The 19,443-nt window shown below is 36.0% G+C and overlaps 1 protein-coding gene across 4 annotated transcripts in view; it reads right to left on the bottom strand.

The window, feature by feature from the left end:
* Nucleotides 1-17,876, bottom strand: part of LOC135848894 (uncharacterized) — a 46,885-nt gene extending 29,009 nt beyond the window's left edge. The window contains exon 1 of one of the 4 annotated variants that reach the window (XR_010559454.1): nt 17,803-17,876. The gene's annotated coding sequence lies outside the window, so the exon portion shown is untranslated. Of the gene's footprint in view, nt 1-8,558; nt 9,484-9,514; nt 10,176-17,802 lie in introns of those variants that run through there. The other 3 variants (XR_010559452.1, XR_010559451.1, XR_010559453.1) reach the window with 3 other exon arrangements.
* Nucleotides 17,877-19,443: the final 1,567 nt, after the last annotated feature.

The following is a 19,443-nucleotide window of genomic DNA, read 5'->3' as shown; positions in this document are numbered from 1 at the left end:
TAAAATGAACTCCTCACAAAAAATCAAAATTCGAAAAAATTCAATTTTCGATTTCAAACATCAAAAAAGTTCAAATTTATTCAGTTGTCTTATTTTGACCTTTTTCTGACGTATTTCATGAAAAAGTTGTTAAAAATTACACTCACAATAAAAAAATAAAAATTCGTTCATTTTTTGAATCTTTTCGAATTTTGATTTTTTTTAGCGAGGAGTTCATTTCATCGAGTGAAAGGGTTTTTTTCAACTTTTTCAACAGATACGTAAAAATAGGGGTCAAATGGGTCAACTTCACCTATCAAAACTTTTTTTCATGTTTTAAATCAAAAAAATCTCATTTTTTCGCAAACTTTAAATTTTTTTACCTCAACTTTGCAACACGTTACCATCCCAATTTTTCAATATGTTGTTCAGCATGAAAAGTTGTCCATGATATATTTTTTTCCGAATTTTTGAGCCTCGGAACGATATGAAAACTACGTTTCAAAACTTTTTGAGCTAATTTTTTGTGCGAAAAAAAGCGGCAACACTGATTTTTATGATATTACCAAAAAGCGTTTCAAAACTCATAACTATGGGAAAATGTCCCATTTTGGTAGGTATCGCGGTTATCGAGTAATCCACTGCTGAAATGGATGATGTTTTAATATGTTGACTGAAAACTTTGACACCCCCTGGCTGCCTTTAAAAATGGGCTAGAGGGCTGCGATTTGCGTCATTGGTCAACCCTTCTCGGAGGGTCTTTCCACAGGAAAAATTTCAAAAAAATCGCCGAACCCCCCTACCACTTCTTAGTCCAATTGACGTGGAATGACCCTATATATTAGTTGCTAAATAATGGTAAGAAGTATAGTTTTTTTTCTTTCAATTTTCAATAAAAATTAAGAGCTTTTTTTCTTCGAGTTTTGATTTCATCGTCACACATTTTTCAATATATTTCTCAAATTGCCCTATCTTGGAAAACTATTTGAGTGTCTGCTCGAACTAAAAATTGGACAAATTCCATATCTGTGAACCCCCTATTCTCACAAACAAAATTTCCAAAGAATACCCCTTGATAAAAATTCTCTCACTATAGTCCAAAGATGGCAAATCCTTTCAAAAATAAGGATTGGCCACCTATGAAAATAGCTTCAAAATTGCCTCGAGCACCACGATCGTCAGAAATTAGTCGTCCAATACCACTCTTCATTTAAAAATAAGCAACTAATCACTCAATTAATAGACATGATTAAGTGGGCAGTGCAGTAGGTATCCACTTCAGGCACATTCTCTATTCGATTTGGCTTCTCATTCATGAAACCTGCGCTACTTCTCAGTTCTCACATTGTATCATTCAACAAAATAATATGTACCTTTACTTCACACTAATTCCACCCACTTGACAATCCGCACATTCTCGATTTCGTCTCCTCGACAAAACTCGCAGGAATCTCACCTCACCTCGGCAGCTCCGACATTCACCATTTATGAAATAGTAGCACCCACCAACGCTTCAAGTACTACATACTACATAGTATATTGACACCTCTACGCGGTTCAACTTTCCCCATAAGTATAAAAGGCACGACCGACGGACCGACATCCGGTCGTCGTCGCGGTCGCCGGTGAAATTGCATCAAGCATGAATCGCGCAGCCAACGTGTTTCGAATCTCACATCAGCATAGTCTCAGTCTGCAAACACCTTCTTTCTACGTGTGTTAGTCGATCACGACGACGGATAATGCCGGCCATCAGCCCATATACGATCAATGCAGCAGCAATACAAGGCGCCATCGCCATCCATCGTGCATCGCCATCGCCATCGCGCAAAACCTACACAAACAACATTCACCGGAAAACACCACCTTCTGGGTGATGGGCGCCGCAACACATAGTACATACATAAGATGACTACCCAAAAAAGACCATAGTCCGGCGGCGGGTAGGTACTCTACATCTACCATCAATCTTTGCTGGCATTCCATACATATCTGTCTGTACCTACTGCCAGAGTACCTTAGCATAATGACGAATAAAGGAGGCCACATTGTACAAAACACCTACAACAATTGGGATGTGCAAATGGCGAAGCAGAAGCTGCACCGACATCTTTAGTTGGTAATTACCTCCACCAGCATCATCATCATCGTCTTCGCGGTAATGTAGAATTGTATACAGACCCCCACACACACAGCTTTCTACTTTCAATCGCATCATCACCTCTAATATAGGCTCTTACCTTACCTGCAAAGAACTCCCTTATAAACCGGACAGCCCCAGGGGCCTTAACGTGCTTCGTCATTATCTCACACAACAAAAACGTTCCCACTTGCAGCGCACTCAGAGATAGTGGATCCTCCAAATACTCTGGAATCTCGTTCCACTCCATCAAGGTCAAATCGGCGAAATAACTGCACCACGACGCGGCCTCCATCGATGTCTATCTCCATTCTCACTGTATGTTACACACAAACACACGCACAGAATCCGTATCCTCCTCGTCCATGTCCATATCCATATTATACATACTAATAGGAGTTGTTAATACATGTGCATTAACCGCACACGCACACGCACTCGCACTGCCACACACAAGAGTCCATCACCGGTGAGTGGAGAATGAAACCAACAACCGGAGAGTATAAAATCGAGCCCATTCTCGCGCATACCGTACAGTTCACTAACCTCGAATCGCACTCCAGCAACAAGTTTTCAGCTTCCCTCCTCTTTCCCATGATTTCTGCCGCTGCCACAGCGGCCACCTTCGTTGCTGCTGCTTGTGCGAGCACTTGGTGTATGTGCCTGTCGCTGTAGTACATACCTTCTGTTCTCTCTCTATCACTCTTGACATATTTCCTTACATGTATTTCCTCTCTGTCCTTTGCTTATCACTATGGACCTTTTTTTTTTTGGTTCACCAGTAACTGTTATTGTTCGGGGTAATGGTTTTACAACACTGTTCTTATCAGCTGAACAGTGAACAGAGCTATTGATTTACAGAGTTGGCTAAAACACCACGTTGGTGATGTCTTTCTGCCATCACAAAGCCACCCTTTCTACACAGTCTTTTCATTTCACGGGCACAGGACAATATTTTAGATCATTATTTTTGGCAACTTGTGGAGCAAACAAAGCTTCCTTAAAATCTATCGCAATCTTCAGGGTGTATATAGAGCTAATTCACCATTTCCAAAAGTTTTTGGTCAAATTGGACTGTTAATCTTCCATCTCTGAATATCTTGACAAACAGAAACATTTTAAATCTCGAACAAAATGACAAACTCTTCACATCCTTGAAGATCTACACTCTGGCACCTCCATCAGAATCAAGGAGTGCCTTTGTAACTTGTAAGATACAATATTAGTACATCTAAAAATCCAATCATCTCACTTGGCCAATTTTTATTCAGTTTCTGGATGGAGTTGTCTGGTTCAAATTTTGACATCTTTCTACACTTCAACATCAACTACAAAGTCAGATATGCCACCGACAAATTGAATGAATATGGGAGCAGACAACAGCATCTTACTTTTCTTCAATCAACAGTAACGTGTGAATGAATTTGATTCAACAGTCAAAATACAACAAAATTTTAGATAGACCGAGATAGACCAAGATTATTCTTTACACATCTCAGTGGTAATGGTAAATGATTGAGAACTGATCAGATCCGGTCAGATCAAAGTTCTGATTGGATTGGATCTGTTCAGATCTGATTAAGCTCCAATAGGGGAGACCTGATTTGATTTGTTTGGATTTGATTGATCAGAAGTCAGCAAACAGAAAAGGTGGACAAAGATCATCTAACACATCCCAAAGTACAAGGATTGGATCTGGTCAGATAAAAGTTCTGATATTCAGACCAGATTAGATCCAATATGGGAGATCTGAAGGATCAGACCTGATCAGATCCGGACATTTGGATCCAATAAGATCTATTCAGACTTGATCAAATTCAGCAGGAGATTTCAGAGATTTGATTGGATATGACTAAATCTAAATAGATCTAATCCAGGGTGTCTAACAAAATTTCTCCAAAGAAATGCAGTACTTTTACAGTACCTTTTGCATTACCTCATTTTTTTAAAATCCAGCTTACACCAACCCCCCCCCCCCAAGAAAAAATATTTTTGAACCGGTTGGAATTTGTCGACAACATTTTTACAAGTATTGATTCAACAAGTGTTGCCATCTTTTGAGGTACAAAATGAACATTTTTTTAAAAATTTTCACCAATTGATTCATTTTGAGGTTTTTAAAAAATTTTAAATCAATGATTCTGAGAAAAAATACAGTACTTTTCAGGCAAAATGCAGTACTTTGCAGCACTTGCAGTACTGAGGATTTCAATGCAGTACTTTTACAGTACTTGCAGTACCTGTTAGACACCCTGTAATCAAACCTGATCAAATTCAATCATTTTTCTTCGAGTAATTACTGATCAAATCCTCTTGGGAAATTCAACAGAATACTTTTCTTTTGCATACCTAACAGAACACTAATTTTCAACCTTTCAGAACTCTATCTCTCTCTCTAAAAAAAAAAAAAAAAAAAAACACACACACACACACACACACTTGAAAATAAACTAACGTATAAAGCTCAAAAACACACATTCATTCGACACAACAAGCATAACTCTGTTTCAATTCTCGTTTCTCGCAGCAATATCGAGCTCGAAATTAACGTTTCCACACACCACACACGCATATCTCTAGCTCTACCACAACCGACCACATTTCCCGGATATGTTATCCAATCCTACATACACACAGCCGAGCAGTGGGTGCCTGCTATCATAGCTCGGTTAGAAATTATACACGATTCGTTATGGCGTCGTACCGCGAGCAAAAAACCAAAACGGATCGAATTTCAGCGGACGAATGATCGGATCGATCGATTTGACGTTGGTATCGAGCAATCTAAGAGGTCATTCATGGTGTAGTCGATAATATGTCGAGTAATTTTATATACATTTATGATTGTATTATAACGAGAATTGAAGCTTGATCGTGGAAATAGGTTATAATGATTAGGATTAGTACATTTAGTTTGCATTTTTCGTAAGCTGTGCTTTGAATCAAGATACAGAGAGGGTCACAATTCAGGTATATGAGAGACGAAAAAGTATTCCTCCAAGTCCATGTTAATAATTAGCAAGAAATTAATAAGTTGAGTAATAATAATCATCATCTCTATAGGTTATTGGGATGAAATTTATAATACCATTCACAAAATTTCGCATTTTATGGTTATTTGAAGGGAGGAAGAAAGCAATTATTACTATAATCTGGATTTTTGCAAAAAAAAAAAAAAAAAAAAAAAAAAAAGGTCGAACCATTGGAGACTGGAGTCAGAGGTATACAGAAAAATTCAAGTATTTGAAAAATAAAAAGACACGAGATCAAAATGCAGAAAAATTGTCCCAATGCACATCAAATTCTTCAAAAAAAATATCAAAAAAATAAAAATGAACGCAAATTAGCAATTTTAGAATCAAATTCGAGATGAAATACTACGAGCCAAATGAAAATCATAAAATTTTTTCGAAAAACTCAAATCAACTTTATCCCAATTTTAAAATAAAATATTCCTCCACTTAGAAAAAAGCCCAAACATCGACCAGTTAAAACCAATATTCCCTCAAAAAATAAACCAACACTGAAAAAACTGAAAATACTTCAATTTTAAAATTCAAACCGACATCGTAAAAAAAATTAGCAAAAATAATAACACACGTGCCAGAGAAAAAATACCGAAATGAATCATGAAGAATGTACCAAGGTTTTTTCAAAAAATGGTAAACAGTGAAATTTTTGTATTCACGTGAAAATAAAATACCATGAAGTCGAGTTTCGAGTAGCAAAGTAAAGTTTACACAAGCTCGATCTATTCGACAGTCGAATTATTTGCGTGTCTTCTGTCTTATATTGTCTCGTCCAATTCAATCGTATATTCATTAATGATAAAATATTCGAACACAAAAAAATACAGCATAGAAGACCATTCGAAGACATAAAATTGCTTCAGCACCAATCACGATTGACGACGACGAATAAATACCAATTTACATAGGTAAGTATGCTTATGCTACCAAATTAGTCGTCGTAATATCTACAAAAATGACACGAAAATCGCACGAATTAGCTGAAGAAACCATCAGACTTTGAATTCTCATAGAAAAATGTACCTTGTATTGACTTTGTAAAACAGAAAACAGCACGCGAAATAATTCAAATAGCTATAAAACTATAAAAATAAAAATATAGATATATTTTAAAAAGAAAATAACGCGTTAATGTTGAATTATGGAGATATTTTTTTATTTTATTTTTTCGAATTACGAGGTTAATAATTTCAGAAATTTATTGTAACACGTTGAACCAAGATATATTTTTTTTTTTTAATTGAAAGAATTATTCAGATCAGGTTCGAATGCAATTCTAGAACCTTCAACCTTCAGCTATCTCAATTTGTTCAAATTAAATACTTTTTACACATATTTTTAATGAAATAAACTTTCAAATTCAACATCGATTTCTTTTTCGAGTAGGTACGTAAATTACTGACTATTGTAATTGAACGAGAAAATGATCATTCATCAGTTCATCGCATAGCTAAATTCAATTTTTTTTTTAATCACAATAAAATAACAATTGAAAAATGAAACGATGTTAATTGCTCATTCCTCAATTGACCACATAAATATAACGAAAACTCGATCAAAAAATACATATAATATCTCTACACAAAATTATCCAATTAACCAAAACCAAACACAAAGAAATCTAAAAACTTTAAAAAATTGAGAAAATTCAGTTTGAAAAATTGAGAAAATTAAATTTAAAAAGTTGAAAAAAATGAAGCTAAAAATTAAACGAAAAAACATTTTGGAATCCACGAAAAATCGAATTTTTTACGGTGGAAAAAGTAATGTACAAAAATCTCGACCTCTTTACCAGAAAAACCTCATGGTCAAAACTCAATTTCATCAATAAAATTAAATAGCTTTTTAAAATTTCTCAACTCTTACAGAAATCAAAAACTGAGCCATTGATTCGATCTAAAATCGAATCATAAATCACAACTGATCTCAAACATGTTCAAATTATCAATACAAATGCAGCACTATTCGTAACCATCGACAACACTTTGGAGTAAGCCTACAGCGAAAGGAAACTCGCAAAAACAAGCTCAAATTCGAAAATACAATTCCATAAAATAGTCATCAAAGGTCAATCTGGAGCACAGGTTTCTCAGACAAGTTCAATAAGGTTGTTTGAAACACTCCAACAGATTATTTAAGCTGATGACTAGGTCAAGGAAGGTTTTCTATATGTTTCATAAGGATAGCAGAGCAAAAAGGCCAGATAGAGATGGAATAGCTAAAAGTACAATTTCCTGATATTGAAATGAAGATATTGCAGACAGGGCAGCGAGAGTACGAATTTTTTACTACCCAAAAACTCTGCTCGCCCTCCCAGCAATGAAAAGTACTCAGCTTTTAGAACACTCCGTAACAAGTCTTCCTCATCCTCTGCTCCTACTCTCTCAATCTTTACTCTTGCACTACTCAATGTTTCTTGAAATTAAAAAACCAAAAAATTACAAACTTGCTATACTTTTATTGAAAAATTTGTATCATTTTTTTTTTATTGAAAAATTTTTATAATTTTTATTGAAAAATTTGTATAATTTTTATTGAAAAATTTGTATCATTTTTATTGAAAAATTTGTATCATTTTTATTGAAAAATTTGTATTATTTTTATTGAAGAATTTACAGACCAAAGAGCATTAAAAATTTCACCTAATTATTTTACAAAAGGTCACTTGCTTTGTTCTTTTGATTTTTTTTTTTTCAAAGCAATTTTTCGGTTTTTCAAGAATATTTATTTCATTACCATCGTTGCACATATAACTTTGTAAAATGAAATAATTCATCCAATGATTTAACCAGCATTAACTGGATGCTTTCCTAATTGGGCTATTCAATCAAAAGTTTAAAAATTTACACGAAAATTCAAATTTTCCGCCAAATTCATCAACATTATGAAATCCAATCCACTCGGAGATCAAACGATTGATTCATAAATATCAATCCTCATTAAGCCTGTGGAAATTCAAGAAATTGACTTCTTCAAATATTACAAAAAAAATTGACCAATAATCATGCTCTTTGCAATCAATCCCCATTAACTGATTAATCAAATTTTTGAATGAACTCAAAACCTCTAAACTATCCGCATCCAGACAGGCACCATGACCTATGCCAACATCAAATTTTGTTCACCTTCATCACCAGCTGGAATTCCAGAAAAAAAAAAGTTCTACTCAAAAATCATCAAATTACATCGTGACAATAATTTTTAGTTTTTCACACTAAAATTAAAAATTGCATCAGAGGTCACTGACCTTGGTTAACAGTAGTTGTATCAATACCCCCTAAAAACCCACTATATTCTCATCTCAATCACCCACCATAATTTTCTACTCTATCGACCCGTCCCTTCAATTAATCCAAATACACCCCTAAAAAATATAATCCACATCGAAAAAAAAATACCAATTTACTCACCTCTATTCGTCCCGATAAGTCTAATCCATTTTAAAATAAAATTCACATCATCGTATATAGGGCGTTAACCTTCGCATTTCGTTGAAGCCACACAATAAAAAAAACACGCCGGTACAGCGAAATAAAAAAAAACACATGTACCACCACACACATATAATCAGCTCCTGTAAGAGCTATAGATTCACACACAGAAAAAAAAACGCAGCTAATGTCGAGACTTCCAAAAAAAAAAAAAAAACTGCATTACGTGCAGAAAAGAACACCCTTGTAGGGTGCTTAGGAATAAAAAAAAACGTAAAACGTGATTGCATTGCGGCAAAAATGCACCGTAATATTCTATCTGACGAACACCACGAACACTATTGAATGTCACAGAGTGCCAAAGAGAGCGCCACTGTTTAGGTACGAGCGCCTGCGCCACAATAGTTATGCCATCCTGTAATACACTTGTGAATCGACGATATGCAAGCACAAAAATTCGGGCATCGAACAGGAGTAAAAATGACACGTGCGTGTCGTCGATATTCCAACAAAAAAATTATGGTAAAATTCCAGCCAAGCATTCTCTCAGATCTATGGTGTCATCTGGGTTGATTCGATCATAAAATTACTCCAGAAAAAATGAGTAATCAAAGAGCCCAAAAATAAGCATGAACAAGTCAGCAAAAAAAAAATTAGAATTGATCATCATCGCATTTCCTAATGAAAAAATGTCAAATATACTTTTGAAAAAAAAAATATTTCAATCGAATAAAAATGTAAAAAATTTACGTTACTTTAAAAAATTAATTTTTTTTTAAAATTACGTTAAAATTTTCGGCTCTTGATTAAATAATGCAAAAACAGACCAGATCAGCATACGTTACAAGCTTCCATGATATTATTGTATAAAAATAACCATGGCAAAAGTAAGCACCATGTATGAGAAATTCATTGCAGTAAAAAACATACGTTACCTTGTATCAAGAAATGAGTAGGTACTTTATCCAAACATGGTACTTTAAGAATACCACATCGTATAACGGTATAATATAACACAGGTCAAATTATTTAACAAAATCATGTCCCATGATCGCAGCTTGCAGCATAAATCCATAATTCAAAAATCATCTTGTAGTAAACTAGCGGCAGATAAAATTCACCATTGTCGATATAATCCGCAAAAAAAACACACCAGCAGTCACTAATATCGAAAATTAAACCATTCAAAAAAAATTGTTCACAGTACACAAGATGAAAATAACTATATGATCATTATCATCGCGAGAACATAGTGAAAATTCGCACCCTCACGCGATACAAGACCGAAAAAAAAAGGGCACTCGATCACTAAAACGAAAAAACGGATGTTTAAAAAAAACGCGACGAAAAACACAAGTTACTTCGAGCGAAGAAAAAAAAAATATTTAGAAAATATTTTTTTAAAAAATATACAACAAAATTTTTTCAAACGTAACAAAAACGTACAACGATGTCCACAAAGTCAAAGTATTCAACCTTGAATGAAGACTGCAAAGAGAACAACGGCAATAAGGATGAGCCTAATACCAGCCGCGAGTCGACCGAACCACAATTCCCCACGTTCTGAAAGGGGCGCCACTTTACCCTCCGAGTTTGGCAGACAACTATACACACTTCGTACCGTGCCCCACCACAAAACCGCATTCATTCAAAAAACCGACTAGTCCGCGCAGTAGTAGGAGAAGTGCAACTATTTTAGGTGGGGGTACCGTTGGTTGGTTCGGCGACGACCGACGACGACGACGGCGACGGCGACGTTCGTTCGTAGACACATACCGTACACTTTAAAGCAGCACTTTTTACACTCTCGTACACATGCATATACGACGACGTATTAACACTCACACACTCGCACCACATCTCCTCCTGCATGTAGTTCACCACACTGTACAGGACACACACACACACACACAAACACAGCGTACAATGAGACTGCAGGAGGGAGAGAGGTGGCCACCACGGCACTGCTGCCATCTGCAACGGAGACGCGAAGAGGTGGAAAAGATAACAGGACGCATATTTCCTCACGCACACACACGTCCTTCTTCCTTCCATACCGTGGGAAGGGGGCAGGGCGCGGAGGGGGCTCCTCTCGCAGGCGCTCGCGATACACAGTCAGTACCGTTTAGTATGTGTGCCTGTGCTCTGTGCCACACAATGTACACTGTGTGTGTGTGAGTGTTTATGAACTAGTGTGCGTGCTGCACGTCGCGTCTCACTCGCTCTGCTTGTCGTGCTCCGTCTCTGTCTCGCTTGCGTGTATAATGGTGTGCATTTTTCCCCTTTATCTTCGTCGTTCTTTATGAAGAAAGACAAAGATAAAGGATACCTTTAAAATGCTGTTTATTGCGAGATGTGTATGTGTAAGCGCGCTAGCTCTCTTGCTGTTCTTGTCGCACTGCCAGTCTGCCACTATGCCATAAGAAAACCTTACTTACAGACGGATGCAGCGTGGTGGAGCAGGGCATTGCACACAGTTGAGAGGAAAAGAAATCCAGAAAAGAATAGGCGTATTCCACGCGCAACTCGCTCCATCTTGGAACAATTTTTAAATATTTCAAATTCTATCACATACATAAATAGGTATCTGATATTTCATGCTCGCAGTAAAACTGCACAATTCATAACACAAATATGCAATGCATATGGAGATACTCCCCAAAGCCAGAATGATCAACCCTCTTCCTCAATACTCCTTATTATTGCCCTCTATCTTCAAAGTCCTCAAAAAAAAAAAAGACATAGACAATCTTCTAAATTATCTAATCAAACTTGAGTACTAGCAGCATCATCATTATCATCAAAAAGACACCTCAATCACTCACATCTTGTACATATCTAAGATCACATAATCTTGTGTACAATGTAGAATGTACCCAGGCAGCATGCCGGCATTTTGCTTTGACGTCGTCACTGCCACCACCGTCACCTCCGCCACCGCTTCACTCACAAGCCGTCATTCACCGCGAAAGCCAGAAATAAGGTTAATGATTAAATGGGACACCGCATTCCAATCTTTAAATGCACACGTTTTCGCCCAAGTCGACGACCATTCTATAGCATGTATATACAATGTATAGCTATTCTCTCTACTGTAACACAACATACATACTTAAGTATGTGGCTATTAGAGACCGTCACGATGCGTTGTACAACGTACGTTGTTCACATATCGGCAGCGTGCAACGCGTTGCCGTGTTCAAAAAAACAACGTCCAACGTGAACCACGCTGCTCGTTGTCAACGTTGCACAACGCCGATATTGCCGATGCTTGACTGCGATGACTCATCCTAAACTCCATTATCTAACACCTGTCCTTATCTGTCCTTTTCAATACATTTGAATCATTGCAATCAGCTGTTTTAATATTTTATTCGAAGTGCCATCTTTAAAAACATACTCGTCGTTGCGCGCGCATGACTAGAACCACATATCGTAGCCTGCTGACGATGCATCGTGCAACAACAACGGCATCGTACGTTGCCGTTGTACGGTGTATCGTCGCAGCTCGATATCGCGTTGCCGTTGCCGTTGGAAATAACGCCAACGTGACGGTCTCTAGTGGCTATGTATGCTTCGCTATGTTAACGTATAGAAGAGTGTGGAGTGGAAGACTTTACTTGAAAGTTTGTGGATTTTTTGTCCATTTGAACTTTGAGACCCAGCAAAATCTTGAAACAGAACTCCAGTCATTTTCATGTACCAAATTAGTTGGGATGCCCCCCCCCCACACACACACACACACACACAATCAAAATAATCCTTGTATTTCCCAAAAAAATTGATTAATTTGAAAAATGAAAGGAACAATATTTATTTTTTGAATAACAGTTCAAAAATCACTAAAATCAGTTTTGTATTACATACTGCTGTACTACATAGGTAATTAATTACTTGAAAAAATGAAGAAAAATACAACTAATAAAGTTGAAATCCAAAATCATTTTCTTAACAATATTTAACTGTACACCTACACACTCAATGATTCTGCGAACTTTTCAATTATCCCGTTCTTGGATATTTCATTTAAAAGATCGCATTCCGAAGCCAAGATCATCATCACAGAGAGCCATTTATCCAACATTACATTGTCAAACAAATCAGATTTTTAATAATATTTTCTTTGCTGAAAGCTCTCTCTGCAGAACAACTTGATACAGCAAGTGTGACTGCAATTTTATATATCACTGTCAAGTTTGAGTGTGTGACAATAGATATAGAAATTTTTTGAACATTTTTGTAGCTTAAAAAAATATAATATTCAGACCAAAAATAGGAAAATTTGAGGTTCAAATTTTGAAAAAACGAGGGGGGCATTAATGCTGGTTTAGGGGGGGGCTACTCATTGACCTAGTGGGATCCTCGCACCCCTGCTTCCAGGATGTTGATTGTCAAATTTGTGACCTTCTAATAACCAATTGTTTCTAACATGAAATCTTGGTTATTTCTTGCCCCTAACATCTAACAATAATATCCCTTAAGCTTAAACACCCATCTAAATCTAGAAGTGAGTAGAAAAAATAAATGTTGTTGATTTTTAGCCAAATTTTTGTAAAAAATGATGGCTATTGCGGTATTTAAAATAGGACTAACATGAATATAACATTATCCTCCTGTGCACCTTCCTACACTTCAAAACTAGGTACCTACAAGTATGTTGTACTCACAATCAGATGATAATAGTGACTTTGATTTTTAGTGAATTCCGACAAAGAAAAATATCCAATCATTGGCCAATTTTGAGAGAATGTGACAGAGCTGTGGGTCCAAAACAATATGAGGATTGGGCTTTGGTTTCGGGATCAAAATGAAGTATACCCAAAACACACCAAGTCCATTTTCAAAGATGCTGAGGTTGCAAGGCCATCTAGCATGAAGTTACAGCCCAAAATGGCTGATTTTTTGATATGTTGTGCCCAAGGGTCTTGGCTACAACATATCAAAAAGTCAGCCAATTTGGGCCATTTCTACGTTTCCAAATTGTACTAAGTACCATGAATTTCTTATCAATATTTTTTTGTACTTAGTGTGTTTTGGAAACATATGCTTCAAATATATTAATTTTGGGATTGGATTTGTTTTAGTTTTGTTCTTCTAAATTTTTATTTTGGTTTCAGGATTGAAGAAATTGTTTTGGTTCTAGGATGAATCAGCTTCGGTCTCAGGATTTCCATTTTAACCAATGTCAAACCCAAATTGACTAATGGACCCGGCAAGGGGTCTAAATAATGGGAGGTTTCTATACTTGGCAAATTGAGCAAAATATGCATTTAAAATTAAAACATTTAACCAATTATAGCCATTATAGGTATCTACCATTGGATTCCCCAAGGAAAATAGAAAAAACCCCTGATTGTAGTTAGTTTTGACAAAATTTTAGTTACTGGTGCTTTATGGTGCACCCACACAACAATTGTCGATGTAGACATTTGCATCGGCCATGTTTTTTTTTCAATAATAATGATAGAAAAGTGATCAATTAGTTATTTAGTAGGAATTTGCTGTCTGTAAATAAGCTAGGTTAGTGAACATTTTTGGAATTCTCTCATTATTTCTGATACCTTGACATGCGATGTCAACATGTTGATGTAAAATTTGATGATCAAAATTTACATCCACAACTACATTTATGTCAACCAATTTTTCAGAATTAAAAATTTGTTTTAGCGTTTAAAAGTTCAGTAAACATTTTAAAATATCTTGTTTGGAGAGAAGAACAAATTTTTGATGGCATTTACAAAATTATTCATTTTTTCATAGTTTGGAGTTGTCGATGATATGTTGATGTGAAAATTGATGGTCCACATCTCCACAAATACATCAACACCAACCTCGACCAAATTTTCAAAGATTTCTCAAATTTTGAAAATGACATTGATATTGTGGATGTATTTGTTGATGTCAAATTTCACATCGAGATTAACATCAACATGTTGTCAACATGAAAATGTATGTATTAGTTCAGTACTCTTAAATAAAGTATTGCACCTTCTCAATATAAGGAGTTTATGTTCAACTTCTTATTTCATACAGACTTTCCATCTGTACCTCTCAGAGGCAGCCTCTGTGCTGATGCTGCTTTCAGCAGGAGTAATGCAATGGTCTCCTATGAGAAGATCATTTTTGGAAAAAATTTCCATTCTTGAAATTAATTTTTCAATTTTTCCATAGCAGGGTATCGATGAACACGTCAATGCAAATGTCGATCCATCCACATCCGTGACATTTGGATCCCACATGTTGATGCAAATTTCGACCCTATGTCGGAACAATTGTCAACATGAATGTCGATCAACATTGGTCAACAATTATATCGACAATTGGGTCAAAATAGGGTCAAAATTCACATCCACATGTGGTATCCAAAAGTGACGGATGTGGATGGATTGACATTTACATCGAAATTAACATGGTCACTGTTGAACGGGTGGGTCCCATCCAACTTACACATCATTGAAAAAAGACTGGGGTAAGTTGGGACAGCTGTGAAATTGACAAATTAGGAATAGGTTTCTAAGATACCTTCTAGCTGAAAGTAGTGATGTGTACAATAGTGGGGAACCTCTTTTGACACCCCCAAATCAGAATATATCCTTTCCAGTCATTTACAGTTTTCAACACACCCTTGTAAGAATTAACAAGACTTCAGAGTGTCACATTTTGAGTACACAGGTTTATTTCTCAATCAGAGTGGGAAGTACGGAACTGGGAGGAGGTAATTCAGTAAATACACAATATATTCCAACTTCAAAGATGTGCAGCTCAAAAACAAAGTGTTGTAGAAAAATTTCATGATACTGAAATGTACAGAAACTGTAGAGTATTTAATTTTCAATCGGATGACTGAAATTAGATTTTCACTCAGGGGAACCAATTTAATTCTGATTCAAAGAGACAAAATCGTTTTGGTTTTGGGATTTCAAATTTTTGATTTTTTACTTGATTTGATTTTGATAAATTGTCATTTTACATTCATTCAGATTACCTATAATAGGAGTAGAAATTACTCGCCAAATTGAGTAAAATATGAATTTGAAACGATTACCTCAGCTAATTACACCATATGATTCCCCATGTCAAACCCTCCCATTTTTCAGACCCCTTGCACGGTCCATTAGTCAATTTGGGCATAAAATTGGTTGAAATGAAAATCCCGGAATCTGAACAATTTTCTCAATCCTGAAACTAATCCCAAAACCAAAATAAAAATTTAGATGAATAAAACTAAAACAAATCCAATCCCAAAATGAATAAATCTTGATCCCAAAACCCAATTCCAAAATCGTTTCGGACCCACAGCTCTTGTTTTCACTAGGACATACAAAGTTAACAAATCTGTTTATTATTACTTCTGTGAGCTTTTGGCAAATGGCAGATTTTTTGTTTACTCAACTACTTGAAGTCCAGTGAGCACATCATGAGAGGAGGGGGGGGGGTTTCCCCAATGACTCTCCAGTCTCCACTATCATACCTATCATCATAGTACAGGTACATATATGTATTCTGGCTAAAACTGTTCCAACCACCCCTAATTCGCGGTAACTTGAGACAATTTACATTTTATTCCACTGATCGAAAACTAGACTGAGAATTATGCTCCAAATTTTACCACAGATGAGGAAATCTTGTGGGAACATACAGAAAAGATTTGAGCCATATTAGTACATTTGCAAAGGAGTGCCAGTTGGTCAAAGTTGAGTTTGTGAAAAACATGTTCCAATATACCCTGATGCCCCTTACCATCAGAAAATTTGAGATAGAAATGTTGCATTTTTGAACATGCAAATCTTGAAGAAGGTAGGTATTAGGCTTTATGAAATTTTGATTTTTATAAAAAGTTTTTTCCCAATACTACGAGGAACTGAAAGTTTTGAGAACGAGGTTTCTAATCTGAAAATAATACACTATAGCGCGTAATACTAATGCGCATATATTTGAGGTATCTGAGCAAGTTATCATTATATTCAAATTTTCCTTTCAGCTTGATACTGCGTAATCAATGTCGATCAAACTAGGTACCTATTACAAAACTGGGCCACTTCACCACAATACGCTCTTGAATCTTTTTATAAACCCATTTCACCCTCGACTTAAAATACCAGCTAAGTATATTACATATATAACTTGATCGAGTACACAAATAATTTATAAACCTATTTCTCTCTTCTTCTTCCTTTCAACAACTGTTTCGATAAAGCCATCGTGACGAGATACTCGTACAAATCGCCAGAATAAATTATTCAAATGGTTATAAAGTGCACTTCCATATCCTATACCATACCTTACCTACATATATACACAGGTACACACATACGTACAATAATTCTCCAATGTGTAGTATATATTTATATCTCATATTATACTAAACGTTCTATACCGCCTCACACACACACACCCGCTCACCACCACACAGCACCGCACCCTGACAAACACGCGTGTTTTTTTTTGCTGCCATTTACGCGATTTTGAAATTGACGGGGGCCGCTGACGACCTACGTATTTCCGGAGCTGCTGATGCCAATGCCGCATATGCGAGCACAGCAAAACGTTCGTATAAATAAATTGTATATTGTACTAATACATAAAAATCGCGCGCGCCTTCTTCGTCCTGATTATGTCAACCTGCTCGTCAAACTGTTACCATGTGCTCCTCATCCCATCCCCCTTCGCTTCGTATATGTACTACAGAATCGAAGCTTATATATTCCACACCACGGAGATATAATTTGAAACGCCAGCGTCGCCGGTTGTGCAGTACATTTTTGACGTCCTCGTCTTCCTTGATCCGAGTAAATACGATGAATATAAAATACATAATTGCTTTATATCATCATTTTCAAGATCCATCAAATCAATCCATCATGCATATAGAACACGTGTATGAATCCTGGTGGAATACGTAAAGGAGGGGTGGGCAGAGAGTGATGGTCTGTGAGGAATGAAGGAGATAGCCATTGGTTTGAGGATCGATAATAAATATAGAACAGGTGTATTTTGAGATATCGAAACATTTCACCCTACTCAAAAGCTGTTGATGATCACAGTCTTTTTCATCACCCTTGTATCCAAAATGAATATCTTCACTAAATTACTCACTAACTTACTTATATTTACTGAATAACATCTCAGCATTCAAAATGCACTTACTGAATATCTTCACTAAATTACTCACTAACTTACTTATATTTACTGAATAACATCTCAGCATTCAAAATGCACTTACCATTGGATGATCATCAGAAGTTTCTGCTAGTCATGTGACTGAAGTGAAATTAATGAAATCTGTCAGTATCCAAAGGAATCTGAAATCACACAAAAAAAACATTCCATTACACCCTGTTCAAATTACATCTAACAGGATGATCATCAAGTTCTTATACAAAACACAAAACTATGAAACACTTGAATCCCAAAAAATATACCTAGTTTCTTTTCACTATCATGAGCTGAAATTAGGTCAAGTGCCCTAATATGGCCACCTACTCCAAAATGGCCACTTTGATGCTCAAATGGAAAAATTAACATCCAAGTAGGGATTTTGGCCAGTTCGATAATTTGTAAGGGAAGGTTCAGCATTACTGCACTCTTCGAAAATACTCAAAAATTCATCATCTGCCAAAATTTCAGGCACTGAAGCATATTTTTCGACTTTTAGCAAATTTTTAGAAAGAAAATACCTACCTAGATTTTGTGACTAAAAACTTTATTAGCGCAAAAATTGCATCCTCTCCTTTCCATCGCTCCTTTCAGGTCACTTAGGATACGTTTTTACTTTCAGAGTCCTTATCGAGCATTTACCTCTAACACCTCATTCCAAAACTATTCCCATTCCACGCATTAATCTAAAACACGCGTTTGAAAAAAGCAAAAAAAAAATCACGAACCGTTGGAAACATTTTTCGCCAACGCGTATTCGCTCGAAAATATTCCGCTGATTATTCACAAAGCGATAATAGGATTTGGTATGCGATGCATTTTATGCATTTCTCGACTCGGGTAAATGGCAGCGTACGAGTACACAACACACAGCATAAACGCGAATCAGTGGAATATTTCCATTAATACGATATTTTTTCAAACAATTGACATTTTTTTTTACCATTTAACACGTTCACCTGCTGCACAGTGCATCTTATTAATCGAATATAGAGCGTGTTTTTCAATTGTTTTTACCCCCCCCTCTCTCTCTCTTGCTATTCTCATCCTCAGATACCTACGAGTAGCTGAAGTCTTCTTATTTCTTAGGTAGGTACCTTGGTTATCAAGTACAAATACCTACTTATATGTTTGCTTACACAGAGCTTTATTAGCGAGATGTTTTTCTGTTTTTGTTTGCATGCGACCATGCAGACTTATACTTTGCTTTATCTTTCATGTCGTGAACGAAGATTTTTGTCGCGTATAATAATTGAATAAATTAACACGACCAGCTCGCGTATTTACAATTTACTGAAATGTAGCGAAATATTCGTGGAATGTGGAAATGCAAGAATGTAACCTAATGAAGTTACATTCAGATCAATTAGCCTTCAGAATGCAGGTTTTTGATTAAATTGATGAAATTTTTCAATGCCCTATGTAATCGTACACGAGGTTTTAGAACGTTTCTTCCGAGAAAGATTACCACAAATATGAGATAAAATAATTAGCCAAGATAACGAGTGTTGGGATTTGGTTTTATGTTTAGCTCTTTTCCATCCTACATTTTTCTATCTTTCAGAAGAAATTAATGCCATAGCACTGTAGCAGTTTTTTGTGTACTAATTTTGAATGTATTTTCTTGCAAATTGATGCAGGTTTTGGGATTTTTTTTTTAAGGAGGGAGACCAGAAAAAAGGTTTCATGACTCATGCTGCAAAAAATT

The sequence above is a fragment of the Planococcus citri genome, chromosome 5 (assembly GCF_950023065.1).
Source record: "Planococcus citri chromosome 5, ihPlaCitr1.1, whole genome shotgun sequence".
Lineage (NCBI taxonomy): Eukaryota > Metazoa > Arthropoda > Insecta > Hemiptera > Pseudococcidae > Planococcus > Planococcus citri.
This window is presented reverse-complemented; position numbering and strand designations above follow the sequence as displayed.